Source organism: Frankliniella occidentalis, unplaced genomic scaffold (assembly GCF_000697945.3).
Source record: "Frankliniella occidentalis isolate FOCC.00 unplaced genomic scaffold, Focc_3.1 Scaffold188, whole genome shotgun sequence".
Taxonomy (NCBI): Eukaryota; Metazoa; Arthropoda; class Insecta; order Thysanoptera; family Thripidae; genus Frankliniella; species Frankliniella occidentalis.
The window spans coordinates 182,812-191,799 of record NW_026267314.1 but is presented as its reverse complement, the minus strand read 5'-3'; the positions used below and the strand labels follow the sequence as shown (position 1 = coordinate 191,799).

At 54.5% G+C, this 8,988-nt stretch overlaps 1 long non-coding RNA gene across 2 annotated transcripts in view; it reads right to left on the bottom strand.

The window, feature by feature from the left end:
- LOC127750428 (uncharacterized) overlaps positions 1–8,988 on the bottom strand; it is a 54,511-nt gene that overhangs the window by 12,120 nt on the left and 33,403 nt on the right. The gene's annotated exons all lie outside the window — the stretch shown is intronic.

Here is an 8,988-nt window from a genome sequence, read left to right as displayed (position 1 = left end):
CACCACCCACCCCGGGGACAGGCACCCTTCACGAGGCTACAATGTCGCGGAGATCATAAATCAGAGAACGTGAGGGGCGCAGAGAGGCCGGTCTAACCTCCGGGCGACCTCCACCGCCCTTCTGTACGTGAGAGAAAGGGAGAAAGGGAGGGAGGGAGAGAGAGAGAGAGAGAGAGAGAGAGAGAGAGAGAGGGGGGGGGGGGCGCTGCTAAACACTTTCTTTGTCCGACGGTTATTGGATCGTTTCACACAGTACCGCTGAGTGATAAGGTGCATGATATTCTGCTGGTGTTGTACAATTTTTCGGCGGCGCAAAGAGGTATAGTGTAATGTGATGCATTCCCCTCGTCGCAAACAATAAGCAAAGCCTGGTCGATATCGGAGAGGAAGAGAGGGGAAAATGCTGTCGAGACTCGAGTCCCGACGAGTCTCCATCCATTATTGCCGACTCGATGACTAGCCTCGTGGATGATTTGGTGAGTCGGCGCTCGAGCTGTCCTATTACGTCCCCTCAGCACCGGACCCGACCCCCTATAACCGATGCAAGAAAGAGTCTCCGATATGCTCGCCTCGGCGCTGCAACTTGCATGAGAGTTCGGCGCTCCACTTGCATGGCTGGACAACGGCCGCGCCCCCAGGTCATGGCTCCAGGGAGGGGGGGGGGGTGATGGGTCAGTTTGGCACGCCCATCCCGTCCTGGCGTCTCCGGGGAGGGGGAGGGGGCAAGGGAGGGGGGCAACCCGCCCCGGCCCGCCGATCTCGTCCTAATACGATCACCCAACGTCTCGAGGGGCTCGTGGGCCGAGGCCGGCGTGGCCTTGGCGGCGATAAGCTGCTGTCCCCCCTCCTCGGTGATCGGTGGCGCGGGGGCGGCGCCAGGGCGGGGTGCAGCCTCCCCCTCCTCCTCCCCTGCTTCGAAGAGCCATGCTGATGAGCCTTATGACCGCCACCATCATCCTCATCACCAAGGCCGTCGCCAACACCACGCCGCCCCCAGTCCGGCGGACCAACCCCTCCCGCCACGCCGACGTCCTTTTGACGTCACTGCACCCCGCCGCAGGGCAGTGCTGCCAGTGCTGCTGCTGCGCCCGCGGTCCATCGCTGTTGCTCCTCCCGCCCCCTCCCCCCTCTCTCTCTCCCTCTCTCTGCTCTCACCTTGACATTTGCCCCTCGCCCTGCCTCGGTAATGCTACCTTGCCCTCTGATCCTCCCCCATCAGGCACCGAGTGGGTCCTCGCTGCTCTCGGCCCGGCTCTTTCGCTGCGCGTCACGGTAACACGACGGCGGCACGGACGGAGAGAGACAGAGAGAAGGAGAGGGGGAGAACACATCCACCCCCTGCCCCTGTCCTCTCCGCCCCCGGCCTCCCCCATCCCCACGCAGAGCGCCGGGGCGCAAAAGGGTCGCCTTACGCTTACGCCGAGCTCAAGGATACAAGTCGTTTAAAAAAAACGGGGTGGAGAAGGCATGGGCACGGGTACAGACACCTTTTGACCTCTGTGTCGTTGAAAGTGTAAATTACTGTCGATCACAAGGGAAAGGGATCGAAGCTACCCTCCGCGTGTTACTGATACGTAACCGGCTCGCTTCCCGTCATGAAACGCCGATAACTCAAATAGCCATGTGACAACAACGCGATCTCAGAGGCAAAAAGGTGAGAAAAAATATCTTTTTTAGTACAACCCTTTTCTTTGATTACATAGAGCTCAATTGTAAACCTAGTTTAATTGTTTTCCTCGGAGTTAAAATTGTTTCACTGACGTCTGACGTACGCGTGCGACGTTAACTATTTCTGATTGACACAATTAAGGGCGAGAGGGGCAGTGGGGCGCGGAGGGCGCCCCCGCAGCGCCAACGCCAACCTCCGGTTTGAGATGATTATGTAAATGGAGAGCAGGCCAAGTATTTGCTTGAATTTCGCGCGCCGCCAGAGCCACACTGCTGCAGAGGCAAGCGGTCCGTAGGGTCGCCAGTTGGCGCCGTGACCTTGGCGCCCTCTGAGACATCACCACGGGTGGCGCCGGCAGCCTTACGTGCGTGCCTCCAAGGGCGCCGCGGCCATGGGCGTGGTGGGGCGTGGCGGGGCGTGGCGGGGCGTGGCGGGCAGGGGGCAGGGACGAGTAAACACAACAATCAGCCTGCGCACCAGGAGCAGCCCGTGGCGTTGGCGTGGGCGGGGGTGCGAAGCGGATCTTTACGAGACAAAGCTGCTCACGTTTCGTTTCGTGTGGCCCGCACTGTCTTTATTTCCCTCGTCTCCTCTTTGAAACCCCTCGCCGCGCCTCCGCAGTGACATCGAGAGTCGCGATAGAGCAAACACGCCGAAGGGCCTCCAACCCAATCTATTTCACGAGGACGAGCGAGGGGTTGTGGTACCCTTCTGCTCCCCCTGCTCCCGCTGGTACCCGCGCAGCGACCTTCGGACGCCCCCGCGCCGCCGACGGCCGAGGGGCACTCCCCCCTCCGATGGGATCCTTGCGCCCTTGTCGAGTCACCCTACTCACCCCATTTATGGAAACAGGCGCAATCGGGTACATGAGCCGCCCCCGCCCCTTTCTCTCTCTTCTCCGCATATCTCTCTTTCTCTCTCACAACACTGCATCTACCTCTCCCGTCCTCTGCGATCTCCAAAAGAAAACTCAATATTCCACAACTGGACCGGCAAGTGCAGAGTGATGTGTTTCGCCAAAAAGTGACGAAATTCTTCGATGCCCAATTTAGAGCGATGTCCGTTTTTGTCGCTCTTGTCACCTATGGAAATATCACTCTAGGTATACGCGTGATGGTTTTTGGATCATCGGCTCCATGTGAGCGACGGTATTCATTCAATTAAAGCAATGCTCCAAAATAATCACTCAGATAAAGTGACAAAAGCAAGCAGCAAGCGTCGCTCTTTACACTGGTAAAACAAGTGAGCACAATTTGCAAAATCAAATATCCAACATCGTTCTGGCCTGGCAGCATAGATGGATGGCGATGACATCACGGTCTTGCTAAAGAGAGGTAATTTTGAGCGTTGACCCCGGCGAGCGAGTTTCTTGGCCCCCGCGCTAGAACCGCGATGACGCCTAGGTTTATCACGTGGCCCTCGTACAACGCTCTCCCCTCACCCATCTCTCTCTCTCTCTCTCTCTCTCTCTCTCTCTCTCTCTCTCTCTCTCTCTCTCTCTCTCTCGAGCATTCCGCACCGGTCATAGTCCTCCCGCGGGGGCAACGTCGCGTAGACGGGCGGGCAATCTTCTCTTCGCTACTCCTTCGGGATGGCAAGAGAGGCATATTTTTTCTTCCACACCCTAGTCCATCAGTGAACACAAAACATTTCTGTCTTTTCACGACAGAAGAAGACAAGTGATGTTCAAACGATAGACAAACGTTGCATGAGGTCAAAAAACGGTCGTATACGGTTCTTGTTTGAATAAATTCTCTTCAGAGCAGAATATTATCAGCTCCTACCGATGTAGCAATGACCGCGCCCGTGTCGTGCCCCGGTACGTTTGGCTTGGCCCTTACCCCAGCAAAATTCAAATGGAAACGTTATCGTTTCGACGTCGACATTACGATTTCAACGTCGTTTCGACAACGTTTCGATGTCGATCCGACTATTCAACTGCCGTCTCTCACTGGGTAGCGATGCCGTGTGCTCGTGGCGCGGGACCAGCCCAACGGAGAAAGTGATTCAGGGAAGTTCAAGGTTACCTTCCGCACGCACGTGTGTACCCCGTCCCTCCCCTCCCCTTCTAGGTCCTAGCGCCCTTTCTTTCTTCCCATCCTTCGCCCACACTGATATCCTGTTTCGGGGGGCCACCTAAGCCCCGCCTCTCCCCTCGCACTTACGATCCAACAACGCACCCCCCGAGCACCCCGAGCGCACTCCTAACACATATGTAGAATTCCATGTCTCTGCGGCGCAGCGTCTTGCTGAACGCTGCCAACACGGATGTAAACGGTTTTAGACATGTGACAGTCCGCTGTCTATTCGATGGTAAAGATTCCTAGACTGCTGCTGCACGGAGAGATATAGCCGTGGACATATGAACTATGACGTCTTACCAGACGGATAAAAAGTCAATAAGAAATTTCGATAAACTTCCATGCACTTCGATCAAATTTCATTAATTTTAAGATTGCAAGATTGCAGAATGTGGAATTGATCTTAAATCAATTGATTTCGCCTCGCATTCTTATCAGCGCCTGGTAATATCATGGACGATGTGACGTTCTCACTGGCCGCGCCCGTTTTATTCTGTCTTTTAGTATTTTCTAGAGTGACCGCTTCGGCCACGCACCAGGCGAGAGAGAACGCTCTCACTCACCCCGCACTGCTAACAGCCCCGTCTTCACTTGTTAGCCGCGTGCCATCGTGGTGCCGTCGAGGACACAGGCTCCACTCCCCTCATTTTGACCTTGGACCAGGGCCGTGCTGGGCGAGGCCTGGATCCTGGATGCGTCCTCCTGGCCCGTCCTTTCTTCAGATCACTACTTTCCCTGTACCCCCACTTTTTCTCCGCGACTGGAGTCTCTTTTAATTCTATCTAATTCCCCTTACCACATACACGGTAATAACTAGAACACCGCTTTGCTTGCGCATCACACAGCTTTTAATATTGTCGATCCTGATCATGCTAGATCACACTCTTGCAAGAGTCAGTAATTTATCAAACTATCATTAATACATATGAGTGGTCGAAGATGGCGTGGTCTGTCGTGTCGGTAAAGAGGCCGAAGATATAGATGAGCATATGCCACTTTCAGTCAAAAACAAATGTCAAAGTACGTAGTCGAATTTTCTCCGGGCAGTCGTCACTCGGAGCAGTCGGCGGTGGTTGTTTTCAATCACTAATAAAGTCCAGCTCGATTGATTGGAGCGCCCTGCCTCCCCGCCGCCCAACCCCAACCCCCAACCACGACCCCCTCCACGCGACCTTTCTGCTCGTTATTGTTTCCATTCGGTGGGAGGGTCGCGTGGGCCACATAGCCGTCGGGGAAAGACCTTCCAAATTCTCTAAAAAAGTGACAAGACCAAACCAAAACTTAACCCATATTTCCCAACAGATGCGTCACATGTGGCTCTTGCAAACAAAATGGCTAAGACTTCCATAGCTTATCAGGAAAACGATGAAAAATCTAGAAACTTCACATGTGTCCCAGAAGATTTTAGATCCTTTCCCGGTGGTCATGCGGCTACGTTTGATGTGAACGCGTTTTATATAAAATCGCACAATCAGGATGAAATCACGGTAAAATCGGGTAAAAACTGCTGTAATGACATAATGAGCAACATTATTTCGAACGGCGCAAGAGGAGCTAAAGCGTGCCCTCCTGCGCGTTCGCGGAGTACGCTCATATCGCAGCAGGCAATTTATTAAGAAAGCCGATACAACAACCGCGGCGCAAATTGACCCCCGCCTAAAGGTGGTGATGCCCCCGCTGCGGGTGGTTAGGGATGGGAAAAGTGTCCGGGTAGGGGGGCGAAGAGGGGGGGAGGGGGGTGGGGGTGAAGGCACGGAGGTTAAGGGCGGCGCGGACGACGGTCGGATTAATTTCAGCGAAGCAATTACAAGACAACGGAGAGGGCTGCCGGCCGCCCTGCTGGCCATCCCGCTGGCCGCTCAGCAGGCCGCCTCCCGCCGCAGCCCCGCGACGAGGCCACCCCTGGGCTCGGCTCATCCATTGTGTCCGAGAAAAGGGCCTCCAGAGAGGCAGAGCCGGCCAGGCAGGGCGGCGGGGTCAAGGATTTCACCGCCCCACTTGGAGATCCGCTGAGAAAGAAAGCCTACTTCATCCCCCCTCCCCCTTGTTGCCCCCTTCTTATCCTCAAGTGAAATATACTGTAATGAGGGAAATTTTGATCCACATCGCGATCGGCTTTATTGGGGGCAGGGGCGCACCCGTGGGAGGGGGTCGGGGGAATTCTTTTCATCGTCGTCGTATATATACTCAAAGCCGAAGACTCCAAGCTATCAATGATTTTCTATCGGACCGAGGAATTATCTGGAGAAAGGCTAATGGCGATTGCGCTGCGCGGCTCATGGGGTCCTAGTAAATAACTATAAACAACGTGACGTCACACACACACACAGAACACACACTACGGTGGGATTTACTTTCTCCAGGCTCATCGCGGGGCGACCTTCAGAGCGAGAGAATCCCTTACACAACGACCGGCGCATCCCGGAGAGGAAAAGCGGGCGGTCCGCCACGGCCGCCGCCGCCGTGAAGTGGTCAACGGGGCGGTGGTTGTCCTTCAGGCCCACGCTCCTCGTCGGCCGCAGCCGCCCGCCGGCCAGCCGCCACGCCACGCCCCGAACCTGGACCGGGCGGCTGCTTTCACGGCGCGCGGCGATGGCCTCGACGGGGAGCCCTCAGGAGGAGGACGCCGAAGGCCAGCGAGGACATACACAATAACGACGAGGAGGCGGCCGATAGACATAAGGAGGTGCCTGCCCAGGCGCGTGAAAGCGCGCTCATGGACGCCGCAGGAGGATGCCGAGGAGGTGCCGCACAAGGGCGCGACAAACAACCTTACGTAAGCTCACGGCCGCCGCCGTGACATGCGCCCCTGCCGCCATGGCCCCGGCAGCCCTCCCGAGCCACATGGCCACTGCGAAAAGAAACCACGACGAAGAAAACTTAACGATATGTCCTAATTTAAATAAAGTAGTAAACACTTTATTTTAAAACATTCATTTGGCTATGCCACTTGTAGAAATTTTAGTTGTCTTTTGTATTTGAGTAGAGCATAAAAGAGTGATCGGAATAAGTTGATCATCAGTTGTGCAGTTGCACGGGGTCAGCGGGACCACTTTGTCGCGGTGTTCCAAAGTGTCACTTTCAGCTACTAAGTCCCGGCTGACCGCTCGATAAATCCGCCGAAAGTAATCGCCAGGTGCAAAAATCGGCGGGAGAGATCGCGGTGACGCCAAACGCGGCCAAACGTCCGGGTCCAGGGCCAGTGCGATTGCGACACTAGGTCTTTGGGTCCCAGCTGACCTCTTCCCCCAAAAAACAATCCCACAAAAGTGAACGCTATCTTTTGTCCTCGCACTTCAAAATAATGCAGAAATAAAAAGGTACTACTCCGAAATTTGTTAACCGTGAGTGACTGTGGGGTGAGGGGCGTTTCTGATTTTGTTATTTTTTTCTTTTTGAAACGCACGGAGAGAAAAGTTCGGGCCGTACGCCCAAAAGTTTGGACAAAATTGAAAGAAAAGTACTATGCAAACTTTTACATGCGTGGTCACCAAAGGTTCTGGTGCAGAGTCTAAATGTTTCGGTGTGACACCGAAACTGATTAGGTGTACTGGTAAAAGGAACAATCCAAACTCAGTTTTGTTGTCTGGCCGGAACTTTTCTCTCCGTGCGAACCAGTTGTGTGAGAGAGTAGTAGAAACGATCCAACGGGTTCGTTTCAAAAATGAGAAAATAATAAAATCAGAAACACCCCTCGGCCGTCAGCCACTCCCTCAGCCCCTCGGTCAGGACGCTCTGCCACTCGACCTCGGGCTCGACACACAATTATTTGTTACGGCGGCCTAGCAGAAATGTGATTAACTTCAGGTGCCGTCAAGGTCAGTGGGAGCAGTGAGATGTAAGGGATGGCTGCCGACGGGGCACGGCTCAATCCGAGGACAAACTGTGGGGGAGGAAGCGGGGGAAGGGGAGGGGGTAACGCAAAATGTCCCCAGGAAAAATAACCGTGCTTATAAAGCAAAAGGCGGCAACACACCTGCCCACAAAATTATCTTTTCTGCTGATGCGCAAAAAGAAAAAAAAGGATACCTAGCAAAAGTAATGGCAAAAGAAATAATAAAAAGAGGGGTTGCGATGAAATGTGTAAGCGGCGCCTCTTGATAGGAGGAGGGGCACAGTGTGGCCGGCGGGGCGTACTCGGTGGCCTTGCCAACCGAAAATAAACCCTATCGGTGCTTCTCGCGGAGGGGAGGAGGCAGAGAGAAAGAGAAAGAGCAAAGGGGGGGGGGGGGGGGCATGACTAACGGGTTAGCAAGGCCTCCCTTACATCTTGTGGTAACTTTGTGAGGAATGATTCCTTCTGAAAAAACAGAAGAACAATAACGTCTTTCGAAAATAATGTTTTCAGGAAGTGCGTAAATGCTAATGTATGCAGGAGGTACTGTGCACATGGCCAAGAACACACTTCAGCCGACTTCAGCACATAGCTTTTGTCATATGCGGTCATATGGCACGTGTGTACATGGCCCAAGTCTTATACTACACACACCTGCATACATGAGCATGTACACACTTCCTCCAGAATACATGATCATGTACCAATTTCCTCTTCGATTCAATACATGTAAGTATTCAGGAGGTACGGCACACATGTTTCCAGAGTACTCGCATATTGCTACGCGCGTTGATTTTAGGAGCCACGGGTAATTCTCCGGCCCTCCGTAGACATCTAGACGCCATATGCTGTCTAGCAGTAGATGTCTATTAAACACCAAATGGACGTCGATTTTCTCTTAGGGATCCAATTTTAAGCAGACACAATACATTGCGATTCCAGTTGTACTACGGTACGGTACAACCGCGAAAGAGGGCGAATTTTTTTCAACCCTTGCATTGATAAATGAGAGAAATGGCGAAACCACTTCTCTAGAGCGAGCGAGGGAGTGCCCAACTGTGTCTGGGAGTCCTCGGACCGTGGCCTGCGGGTGGCTCCTCCTGGCGCTGACAGCTCGACCGACTACGACCGCGTTATTCCTCATAAAGTCTGGGGATGTAGGGGTTGAGGACAAGGACACTAAGGCCGGCAAGCGCCGTGCGGGCGAGAGAACGAGGAGGAGGGTGAGAGAGTGAGAAGAGATAACGGGGGAGGAGGGAAGCACAACTACGCAGTATGGCGTGGCGATGCGTGGCGCTCGCTTTGGCGGTTTAGGCCTACCCACGTGCCGCGCGGGAGGGCGCCGAGTCAGGGCCACCGCGCCCCCTCCCCGTCCAGGCCGCCAGCCCCTCCAGCCCCTCCCC